This window comes from Chlorocebus sabaeus, chromosome 22, assembly GCF_047675955.1.
Source record: "Chlorocebus sabaeus isolate Y175 chromosome 22, mChlSab1.0.hap1, whole genome shotgun sequence".
Lineage (NCBI taxonomy): Eukaryota > Metazoa > Chordata > Mammalia > Primates > Cercopithecidae > Chlorocebus > Chlorocebus sabaeus.
In genome coordinates this window covers 27,428,044-27,440,334 of record NC_132925.1, presented here as the reverse complement: position 1 = coordinate 27,440,334, position 12,291 = coordinate 27,428,044, and the positions used below count along the sequence as shown (strand labels likewise).

General features: G+C 36.4%; 1 protein-coding gene across 14 annotated transcripts in view; it reads right to left on the bottom strand.

Moving 5' to 3' along the window:
• BBX (BBX high mobility group box domain containing) overlaps positions 1-12,291 on the bottom strand; it is a 274,025-nt gene that overhangs the window by 228,623 nt on the left and 33,111 nt on the right. The gene's annotated exons all lie outside the window — the stretch shown is intronic.

Here is a 12,291-nt window from a genome sequence, read left to right as displayed (position 1 = left end):
ATAAATAGGCTATTCAGAGTTATGTTCAGACTAACCAAAAAGTAAAACCCAGCTATGTCCATATCCATAAAAGACACATCTAAAACAAAATGACACGTAGAAGTTTAAAATTCAGGGATGTGAAACCATACAGCGGGCAAATGAAAAGAAAAAAGTAGGTATAGCAGTATCAACAATAAACAAAAAAGTAATCAAGAAGCAAATCATTACAAGGGAAAAAGAAATATTTATACCACCAAAAAGAATAACCTTCCAAAAGTGGATAACAATCACCAATTATTTATATACTTAACATAGCTTTGAAATATATAAAGAAAAAAAAAGGCAAAACCCATAACACAACTTGACAATCACAATCAGATTAGAACACCTCTCTGAAAATAAGAGACAAATCAAAAGAAAAATAAGTAATATTATGAAGGCTAGGAATAACAAACACATATCTACCTAAGAGACATAATATTAACCTGATATGAATATACGTACTCAGGACCCCACATAAAAAGAACTGACTTTCTTTTCAAAGATGTGAATATTCAGAGAATAGTTGTACAGCAGCCAACAAAGAAAATATTAACAAATTTCTAAATACTGCTAACCTGCAGATCATACTCACTAACCTAAATACAGTAACATAATAGTGAAGTAACAGACCAAAAAAATGGGAAATTTTAAACCACATTTTAAAATAATGTATTGGTTTGAGAATAAATGAATGGTTAAATTTTAAAAACAAACTGAACGACAACCACCACACTACCTGAGAAAACTGTGATATACCATCAAAATGGTACTCACAGGAAACAGTGCATCAATAGCATTTTAGAGAATAAAAAAGTTTAAAAATAAATCAATTATTTCAAAACAAGAACTAGAAAAATGAACAAAATAAAAAGAACAAAAATTGAACTGATTAGGATAAAAGAATTTAATAAATACATGAGCAACAAAAACTAGAGACACAAAAAAGATTAAGCATTAGAAAAGAACAGTAAGAACAACTTTATACCAAAAACTTCAAAGCCTACATGAAGTGGACAGGAAGATAACAAAATATAAATTATCAAAACTGACCAAAAAACAAACAGAAAACCCAACAACAAAACCACCATTGGAAAAAAGTTAAAGCAGTTGCCAAAGATCTACATCCTCAAAAAAAAAAAAAAAAAAGAAAGAAAAAAAAAAAGTACAAGTCCTGAGGCAGTTTCATAGAAGTTCGAATAAATAATTGTCTCTTTAAGTGAATTATTCCACAGCACAGAGAGGTTATAGAAAATTATTTTAGCTGAGGTTCACTTTAACCCTGTGCTAGAAGCTGTAAGAACAGCAAAGCAAAGTTATTATCCACTCACACTTCAAAGTAGATGTAAAATTCCTTAGTAACATCAGAAAATTTATCAGTGGAATTCACTACATTAACCACGTAAGGAAGAAAATGACTTTTTTTTTTTAAACAGAGTTTCGCTCTTGTTGCCCAGGCTGGAGTGCAATGGCACCATCTCGGCTCACTGCAACCTCCGCCTCCCGGGGGTCAAGCGATTCTCTTGCCACAACCTCCCAAGTGGTTGGGATTACAGGCGCCCACCACCCTGCCACCATGCCTGGCTACTTTTTTGTATTTTTAGTAGAGTCGGGGTTTCACCACATTGGCCGGCCTGGTCTTGAGCTCCTGACCTCAGGTGATCCTCCTGTCTCAGCCTCCCAAAGTGATGGGATTACAAGAGTGAGCCACTGCACCTGGCCCAACAAACTATCTTAACATGCATTCATAATAAAATTTCTCAGCTAAGAATAGAAAAGAACTTCCTTAACCTGATAAAGAGGTCTAGGAGAAACACACATACACGTTTGGAAAAAAAAAAAAAAAAAAAAAAAAACTAGGTGGGGCGCAGTGGCTCAGATCTGTAATCCCAGTACTTTGGGAGGCCAAGGCGAGTAGATCACGAGGTCAGGAGTTCAAGACCAGCCTGACCAAGATGGTGAAACCCCATCTCTACTAAAAATACAAAAATTATCCAGGTGTGGTGGTGGGCATCTGTAATCCCAGCTACTTGGGAGGCTGAGGCAGATAATTCCTTGAACCTGGGAGGCGGAGCTTGCAGTGAGCTGAGATCACGCCACTGTCCTCCAGGCCTGGGCAACAGAGCGAGACTCCATCTCAAAAATAAAAAATAAATAAATAAGTAAATAAAACTATTGTTAATAGTAAATATTAGATTAATTAAAATATGTTTAAAAAGTACAAATAAGGATGTACACTATCACTAAGAACAATCAACATTATATTAGAAGTGCTAGCCAATGTACTAGTCAAAAAAATAAATAAAGAGAAGAAAACCAAATGATTGAACAGGTTGACACAACTGTTACGATCTGATTTTGTATGAGACAAAAAAAAAAAAAAAATCAACTGACAAACTAGTAAAATAAAAGGTTTCACAAGGTGGCCAGATATATGGGCGATTTTTTTGAAAAAAATAAAATAGTTTCCATATATCAGCAATAATCAATTGTTGAAAACAAATCTCCTTCATCATGGCAACAAAAACTATAAAGTATCTGAGAATAAACCCAAGAAAAAAAATAAGTGAGATTTGTAGGAAAAAAACTAACATTTCCTGAAAGATGGAAGAAAAAGCTTGAGTAAATGGAGTGAATGTTCCTGGATGGATAATCAGTATTTTATGACAACTTTCCCCACATGAATCTATCAGTTGCATGCAATTCAGATAAAAATCCAAATGCAACATTTAGAATCAAGAGGCGATTCTAAATTCATTTAGAAGAATAAATATTCAAGAATTGCCAAAAAATTTAGAGAATTTGCTCTATCAGATAGCAAGAGGATTATAAAGCTATAAGTCAATCACTTATTTCCAAAGAAATATAATAATAAATTGATAGAATATAACATGTAAATTCAAAAACCATCTCAAAAACATTTGTACGTGATAAAAGCATTCAAATTAGAGAAAACACCCACTAGACTACAGACGGGGCTGGAACAACTGTCCGCCCCTGTGTGGAGGATGGAGATGATGGGAGGGACAAAAAGATTCATCTTTATCTCACAACATTAACAATAAATTGCAGATAGATTTTTTAAAGGGCTTAACATGTGTGAATCAACCTATATCAATGACACTGGTGTAGGAAAGAGTCTCTTAAAGTTCAAAAAGACATAAAAAGGGAAAAATTGATAAAGTTGACTACCTGCAAACTGTCAACATCCCCCTGAGACATGACACTACAAAGATAAAAAAAAGTGTAAAAAATATTTGCCATATAAATATATGTCTAACACATACATACATACAGTCAAAGAGATAATATACAGACTATATATGTAAAGCTCATTCACAAACAGTATCAAGAAAAGGTAGAAAAGGAAGGAGAACCCAATAGTGAAATGGGCAAGACATATAAGCAGGTAATTTCAGGGGGGAAAACACTGGCCAATAAACAGATGAAATCACCTCAGTTATCATGGAAAATTTAAATTAAAACAAAATACTATTTTTTGCAAATCAGACTGGAAAAAAAATAAAAAGTGTGATAGCAATACTAAGTTTTTCAAAGGTATAGGAAAATAGCAACTATGCTCTGCTTTCTCTGTGAAACCATATATAAGTACGCAAATGCACTGAAAGGGTTTTGAAGAATACACATCTAAGTGACAAAGTAGGTAGCCTGGGGAGTTGGTGGACATGGACTGGTAAAACATTAAGGCTGAGAATGAAAGTCAGGAAAATTTGCTCTTTTATTCACTCAGTATTCAATCACAAACATTTGTTGAGTGTTTAATACATATCAGGCCCTGTAATAAGCCCTGGATAAAAAGGGCAAATAAAACAAAGGTCCCTGTTTTCATGAAGATTCCTTTCTAGAAAGGTAGGCTATAAACATGTAAAACAGCAAATAATAAATAATAAAAATGTTTTCTATTTTAATTTAAAATAATTTCAGAAATTAGTACAAAAATGAAACAGGACAATTTTATTCTGAAATGTATTGGTTTTTGACCAAAAAAAATGTATTTATGTATTACTTGTGAAGTAAAAACAACAATTTTTAAAACTTTATACAATTTTATTTTCTCTATAGAAGTTTTATATTTGGGGAATTTATGTACATAATAATATTTAACCTTTTGTGATGCCTGGATAAAAATTCCTAAAAGGCCAAACCCAGCAATGACTGACCAGAAAATACGAGTTTAATAAAAAGAAATGCAGGCTTTGTAGAGAGGTATTTGTACATTCCTTGTGGTACGAAGTAGGGGGTACTGCCTTCTGTCTGGTTCTGTGAGATGGACCTAAAATCTTCTAGGAGCTTCACCGGGGTATGTGAACAAAATCCATGGATCCTGAGAAGAAGGCAGGGAAGAGGAGGGCCTCTGAGGCCACAAACAATCAGGCCCTGACTGGGCAAAGGAGATGTTTGGAAGAGATCCCTCCATTGACAACCTGCCACCTCTTCCCTCCCTCCACACACATAAATCGCTGACCCTGAGCACTCCTCCCATACGGGAGGCAAAGCTGTGAGCCTAATATGACTTCTGAACCAAAGAACCTAACAATAAAATACAAACTCTCAGGCCTCCAGGTCAAAAGGAGATGTCAGTTTGGATATTTCCTTAATATTTGCAAGACACCACACATATGAATTTCCCCCATATTTTGGAAGGGAAAAAGAAGACCACTGGCTGTTACAGTCTGCAGTTCATTTGGTAAAAACAGATAATATCAAATATCAGTTATTTGAAAGTTATTTTCTGTTTGATTAAAATACTTTGTACAAGTATGAAGCATGTTAATTCATTTCTTTTCAGGTTACACATGTAACCTGATTCTTCTTCATCCATTTCCGTTTCAGCAGAAATATAAATGTGAATAGTATCCTTCCTGGTTTAGAACTTTATTTTCATTCTAAAATATGAAGTGTAAAAAAACAGTTTTGTAAGTCTGCTTAAGCAAGAAGCAGTTTCCAAAATTAAAAAAGGTTCCTTCAATTGTTATTTTATCAGTTTCTTAAAAATATACTCACTAATATATTTTACATATTAATTTGTTTAAAATTCTATTCCATTCACTTAACCTGTCAAAACTAAATGAATTACTACATAAAATGAGATATTCAAAGATTTTTATTACTTATATAGACAATTACCAACATATTTTAAAAAATAGTCCATTAAATAAATTCTGTATTTGTCTAAAGCAATGACTCAGCCTCTAAAGAACTATTATTCTTTTAAGACACTCTACATCTGCCCTCTATAAAACACATGTTCAAGGCATGAACATTTGAGTAAAGCGAAACTTCCCTTAAAACAAGTGTGTTTATTTGAACACACAATTTCAGAACCAAATCAACAAGTGTTTTATGGGTTCACGCTCACAAGGGATCCCATGTGTGTTTATTTGAATGTAATCGCATTGAAATAAACACAGCTGCGTTTATTTCAATGTGTGAGAATCCAGATCTACACATTTGTGCAAGAATGAATCATGAAACCATGACTTAGTGCATGGAAATGTGAATAGGAAATGGCACAGAGCACAATTACTTTCTTCAAACACATTACGGGTTAAATGAAATCTATGGCCAAAAGGTATTTCAAAAAAGGTACAAATAAATGTATCCCAAAATGCAATCAAGAACATCAATTTGTGCTATCAAGTCTTTTCCTTTACATTATTGAAAAAGAATTAATGAAAGCACAAAGAATTAAACTGAAAAAGAAATAATGAAAGTGCACATAGTGATAAAATAACAAATACGCATGAACTTACCACCCAAATGTAACACTTTGTAGCATATACTTCAGACTTTTAAAAATTTCTTTAAATTTAAATGAAATTGAGGCTATCCATTTTTCTCTCTCTAGTCTGATTCTTCTTCATCCATTTCTCCTCAGAAGCAGATATTGTCATAATTTTGAGTAAATAATATATAGCATCCTGAGGGTGTTTCTAAAATATATACAGATGATATAAAGTAAAAATTATTCTGCAATAGGTGTATTTTCTATGACCACTGTTGCGATTAATCCATAATAATTCATTCATTTTATCTGCTGCATATTTACTCCATCATGTGAACACACCACAATGTATCTGTTTCCCTACTGGTGGCCAGTAATGCTATCTCCGGGTTTCCCTATTACAAAAACATTTTACTATGAATATTCTTATGCATAAGTCCTTATGCAGATGTTTTAGAGTTTCACGAGGGTATAAAATCGATATAGAATTGCTATGTATTTTTCAACTTGTGCTAGATACTGGCAAATTGCTCCCCTCAGTGGTTGACCAATGTGTCCTTATTTGGAACGGATTCTATATAACCAGGACAATCTGTCCTAAGCACAGTGTTCAAAAAATCCATTTCTCAAATGGCAAACATTCATTTATTCCACATCTTATAACACTTAAGATATGGACCACGCAGACTTTCACATTCTTGCTTGATCCCCCTGGGTTTGCTAGCATGCTGGTTCTCAACCAGTGATTTCTGCCCCCTAGGAGACATTTATCAATGTCTAGAGATATTTTTGATTGTCATGACTATGAGAGTGGTACTAGCACCTAGCAGTTAAAAGGCCAGGGATGCTGCTAAACATTCTACAATGCACAGGACAGCCTTCCACAACAAAGAACTCTCCAAACTAAAATATCAATAGTACACTAGCAATAGGAAGATCCAGTCTCTCCCTTCTTTTAATTTGGTCTTCCTTCCTAATTAGATTGTTACACTTTTAGACTCCCTCAGTATTCAGTATACCTCCCTCCTAGTTATACCCGAAACTCACTTTCCCCAATGTTAATTTTGAAGAATAGACTATCCACTTGCTTGTACTAGCTTAAGCTGGAAACACAAATTTACTTACAATCCTTGGCCAAATATGAATGCCAGAAACTTTTGGCCTAGGAAATCTTTAGAATTTCCTTAGATAATAAGCAGTGACCTCTAATGGAAGTGTTTTCTAACACCACAAACAGCTGGATTCAGAATAAGGGGACTGTTACAACAACTAACACCATTCTATAACCCCATTAATCAGAATATTTACAACATCTCTTTCTGAACTGTGCATTATCTAAACCGAAACAACTGCAAATACAACTAAATCTGACTCTCACGGCTTATCAGAAAGAAATCCTACTCTCACTTCCTAGTTGACTTTACTTAGTATCTCAGCTGACATTTTCGCCGTTTCTTTTATTTATAAATCTAAGCCACAGTATAGTAAGAGCAAGAAAGACTTTTAAAGTCCAATCATTTAATTACTTTTTATTTTTGGAAAAAAATAAGACAGGGGATAAAAGGTCAAGATACCACCTAGGAGGAACTGAGAAGACACATGTTTGCTTTCACCCATCCCAGAGATTTTTTTTTTTTTTTTCATGTTTCTCATTATTTTCCCTACACTGAATTAGAAAGTAGTAAGGCTTTTAACTTTCTTTCCATTTAATATGCAATATTTAACTTCGGTATGCATTTGGAGGGCATGTGAGTCGATGGGAAAAAAAATTGAACAAGAGATTAAGAGACCAAGATTTCTAATCCTGGCCCAGTGTAGTAACTCACACCCACAATCCCAGCACTTTGGGAGACCAAGGTGGGTGGATTGCTTGAGCTCAGAAGTTCGAGACCAGCCTGGGCAACATAGCAAAACCTCGTCTCTAAAAAACATACAAACATTAGGCAGGCATGATGTTGTGTGGCTGTGGTCCCAGCTACTTGGGAGGCTGAGAGTTGGGAGGAGAACTTGAGCCTGGGAGGTCGAGGCTGCAGTGAGCTGAGATCATGCCACTTCACTCCAGCCTGGGTGACTGAGCGAGAATCTGTTTCAAAAAAAAAAAAGAATTCTAATCCTAATGACACTGACTTGCTCTTACTATTTCCATCCTTGGCAATTTTATTATCAGCCCTTTTAGCTTTCAATGACTGCCTCTACAATGAAGTTTCTCTAAATCTACATATTCATCCCTGAGTTTTAGTTCAGCATTTTCCAACTACTTGCTTGACATCTTCACATGGGATGCCTCTTGCCTAACTGCATGCTCCTGAACTGCAATTTCTCTACACACTCTCATCACCCTCCACCTCAGAAGCTGTATCTATTATATCTGTAAAAGGACCAGCATCCCCTTAAGCAGCTAGCACCTGCAGTGGCTCCCTCTCCTTCAGTTCCCCAACTTCTGTACTGCTTCTTTCTGTAGTATCTTTTCAATCTATTTCTTTTCCAGTTTAATTGCCTCAGCTGAGAGCAGGTCCCAGTTTATCCTATACATTGATTGCTTCCAGACTTGTCTCCCTCTTACTTATCTGATCCAGTTTCTTTTCCTAAAATTTCCCCTATTCATCTGTTGTCACATTAATCTTTCTAAAGTATACTCTGATTATGTCACTTCCCAGTTTAAAAATCTTCACTTGTCTGGCATCTAGGGATATCCACTACTTGGCCTCAAACCAATGTTGAACAACTTTTCTCCCAGAACTCTCTCTGATAAGCCCAATCGAAGTCAAACAGAATAACCAACTTTCTTATACACAAACCACACTTGCAGGCCACTATGCCTTTTCTCAGGCTATTCCTTCTGCCTAAAAAGCTGCTTACATAAATTTTTACATGAACTATTACTTCAGAGCAAAATCAAATGACACCCCTTCCATGATAACTTCTTTGTTTTCACCCCAGTCAGAAGCAACTCCCTCCTCTCAATCATCTCTTGTTCAGTTACGCCCATGCTGTTATTGCTACTGTCGTTCTGACTACTGCACATAGTATAGCTAATGGTTAGAAAGATGGACTCTGGTGCTAGACTGCTTGAGTTCAAACCCCACTACTAGCTATGGAACTTTAAGCTAGTTAACTAACTTCCTGTAACTCAGTGTAATGTCCCATCTAGACCCCCTTTACGTGGTTGGCATACCCACTGCCCAGATGCTTTGGTTGTTGGACGCTATCAGCTCACAGCTGCCTGAGAGCCAACTTGCCCAAAGAATCTGGGATATTATGCCCCTCTCTCACTGTCTGTCAACTAGGACAGTCCCTGTCGCCCATACCTGATTAATATGGAGTATCAAGATAGCCCTCTGTTTTTTGTTTGTTTGTTTGTTTTTGAGACAGAGTCTCACTCTGTCGCTCAGGCTGAAGTATGGTGGTGTGATCTCGGCTCACTGCAACCTCCACCTCCCAGGTTCAAGCGATTCTCCTGCCTCAGTCTCCCATGTAGCTGAGATTACAGTGCAAGCCACCGCAACTGGCTAATTTTTGTATTTCTTAGTAGAAACGGGGTTTCTCCACGTCGGCCAGGTTGGTCTCGAACTCCTGACCTCAGGTGACCCACCCACCAGCCTCAGCTTCCCAAAGTGCTGGGATTACAGGCATGAGTCACTGTGCCTGGCCAAGACAGCCCTCTTTCTTAATGACAACTCTAAAGTGCCACTCACACTCCAAAGCTCCCTGAAGTATCCGGCTGAAGCTTGATTTTAGCAGAGCCCACATCTTTGCCTGGCTTTTTCCTCTAACCCAGTAGTTCTCAAATTTTAGCACCATTAGAAGCACCTAGAAGACTTATTAAACCACAGACTGCTGCCAAGCCCCCGAGTTTCTGATTCAGGATTCTGGAGACCTGGGTAGAGGTATTTCCATAAGGTGATGCTGACCCAGCTAGTCCAGGGACCGCTGCCCTCCCCATCCTGCTTTCCTCCCTTGCTAATATTAGTAAACATTCCTTGACCATAGGCGTCTATCTATCCCTTACCCAACTTTGTATTTCCTTTATTACTTAACACCAACAACTGAAATCAATCTATTGAGCTTAAGGTATGCATTGTACTACATACAATAACTAAAACTTGGTCCCTACTGAAACAGAGCTTTAATATCTACTCCCTGAAAGATTCTGGAGGAAAAGAAGGTACAAACACTAAGAGTTGCTGCAGGGAATGTTCAAGAAATAATTCAAGAAATGGGAATGAAAGCCAGGAACAGGTCATCAGTGGAGTTCCTGGAGGGTGAGTACTGGAAAGTATCAAATGTTCTCCTGGAAAGAATATTAAAGGAGTTAAATAGTAGATCACACCTATGTGAATAAGACCTTACTATAAAAGAGATTACCAGCAAAAACAATGAATGTGACTGACTCTTTAATTTCCTGACCATAGATCTAGGGTTTGATGTGATAAACTGTTTGCAATTATAGAAACAGGAATTTTTGGTGTTTCAGTCAATAATGGGCATTAGCCAATTTCTCTAGCTAATGTTAGGCTTTAGCTAAAGAAAGTCCATTATGACGTCTAATCATTTTGCACAGCTATCTTGGTGATGAAGGCCACACTTCTTGAAATGGAATAATCATGCCATTGTCCACTGCCATCATTCCTCAAGAATACAGTGTGGTGTATCAAGCAGAAGCCACAAAATGAAAAAGAGAAAATATTCCTAAGACATCAATTTTCTGGATGGAAAATAATTTCAAACACTATTTCTATGTTAAAACATGCAGTATATACTCAATAGGTATGTGAATTATACCAATGTGTGCTTTTGTTAATACTCAAACTGTATACAGAACTTAAGACCCACGCATTTCACTGTATGTCAGTTTTACCTCAATTTTTAAAAAAATCAAAAATCAAAAGAAGGTATACCTTACGGAATACAATATAATATTCACATGGACTTTTAAGATACAGCATTCTAGAAACTTCAACAAACCTGAGCTCTGGCAACAAAATTTGGGCTATGACCCCTGACTTCATAAGAATATAATAGTTTACTTCCCTCTGCCACTCAGGTACTTTAGTAGAAAAATGCATGAAGTAGCACACTAAGAAACCCAAAGATCCCTCTGATTCTAGCTTCCAGGTTAATTTAAGAGGTAGTTCCAGAATCTATCCAAAGATGCTTGGTTCCTGAAAGTTTCCCAACTCTTCTTTGGTAATTTTATGTAAACTGAGCCTTTTGTGGAAATTTATAATGGGCAACCTGGTAGGATTAACATTTAAGGTAGTCTGTGCCTTAACACACATTTCCTAAAGCAATCTCTTCATGAAAAATAAGTATCAGAAAATCAGCACAACCACAGTGACCCCAGTGGAACAGCCTCATGGGTTCTGTTAATTAAAGGAATAATTGCAGAAAGGTACCAGGTACTTAAAAAGCTGCATAACACCCAGCATTTACATGTAATACTTCCCTGCAGAGAGAAGGGCTCTGAAAGTTTACTTGGCAAAATGGTTCTGACTCAAGGCCAGCATCTAAACAGCATCTAATTCAAAAAAAAAATACATGCATATCAAAATTATGAATCTAGTATGAGCCATTTTTATATATACTAATAAATACATACACCTGTTCAATAAACACCTACTGAATCACAGTGTTAAACAGGCATTGGAGTCTATTAGTCAGTAATTTTCTAAAAGAAAGGCAAAGTCCTAGTGTCTTGGAAGAACTTGACAGGACAGCAGCAAAGAGTGATATTATATCAGAGTCCATGAACCAAAAGAGTTGAGCAGATCCCTGAGCCACGCAGGTCAGTGGGCAGAAGGACCTACTGTGGAAGAACATGGCTTTCTCAACGCTGACATCAACCTCACAAGATTAAGGATAAACTTCAAAGCCTCCTACTTGCCATAATGCCCCATTATGTTTCCATCACAAACAAATGTATTTAAATTATATTTTTGCAGAAATATGTATTTTCTATTATCTTTTCTGGGGACAACAGTTTGTAACAGTTCTGCCCTAATATTTAAGAAAGCCATGAATCACAAGGGGAGGACTATTCATATAGAAATTTTTAGGACCCTAAGAAATTACTACTTGTTCAGATTCACCAGAGTTTGAGTCATTAATCCTTTGATGTTTCATCCATGATTTCACAGGATGAAACCAGAGATGCTATCAGCATTCAAGAAGAGAATCTTCTTCAATGGCAGCTTTCCATCACAGCAGTGTTACAGATGCCTTTCCTTGGGGCTTCTTTAATTCACATCTTTCTAACTGAGAGATACATAATTGTATTTTCAGAACATGAACACCACATTCTTAAACACGAGTGGGATAGTAGTTTTGGTTCCGGTTCTGCTTTCCAGTGAGTAACTTTTTTGTTTGACCTTCATGATCCTAATGGTAATGTAATCATAGAAGTCAATGTCTTCCTGAAAAGTTAACAAGCATTCTCCAAGCTTTGTCTGGGTCTTAATGACCCAATTGCTGAATTACTTGGCCCTTTGTATATTACCTCCCCTTTGCTAAAATGCCCTACAAAT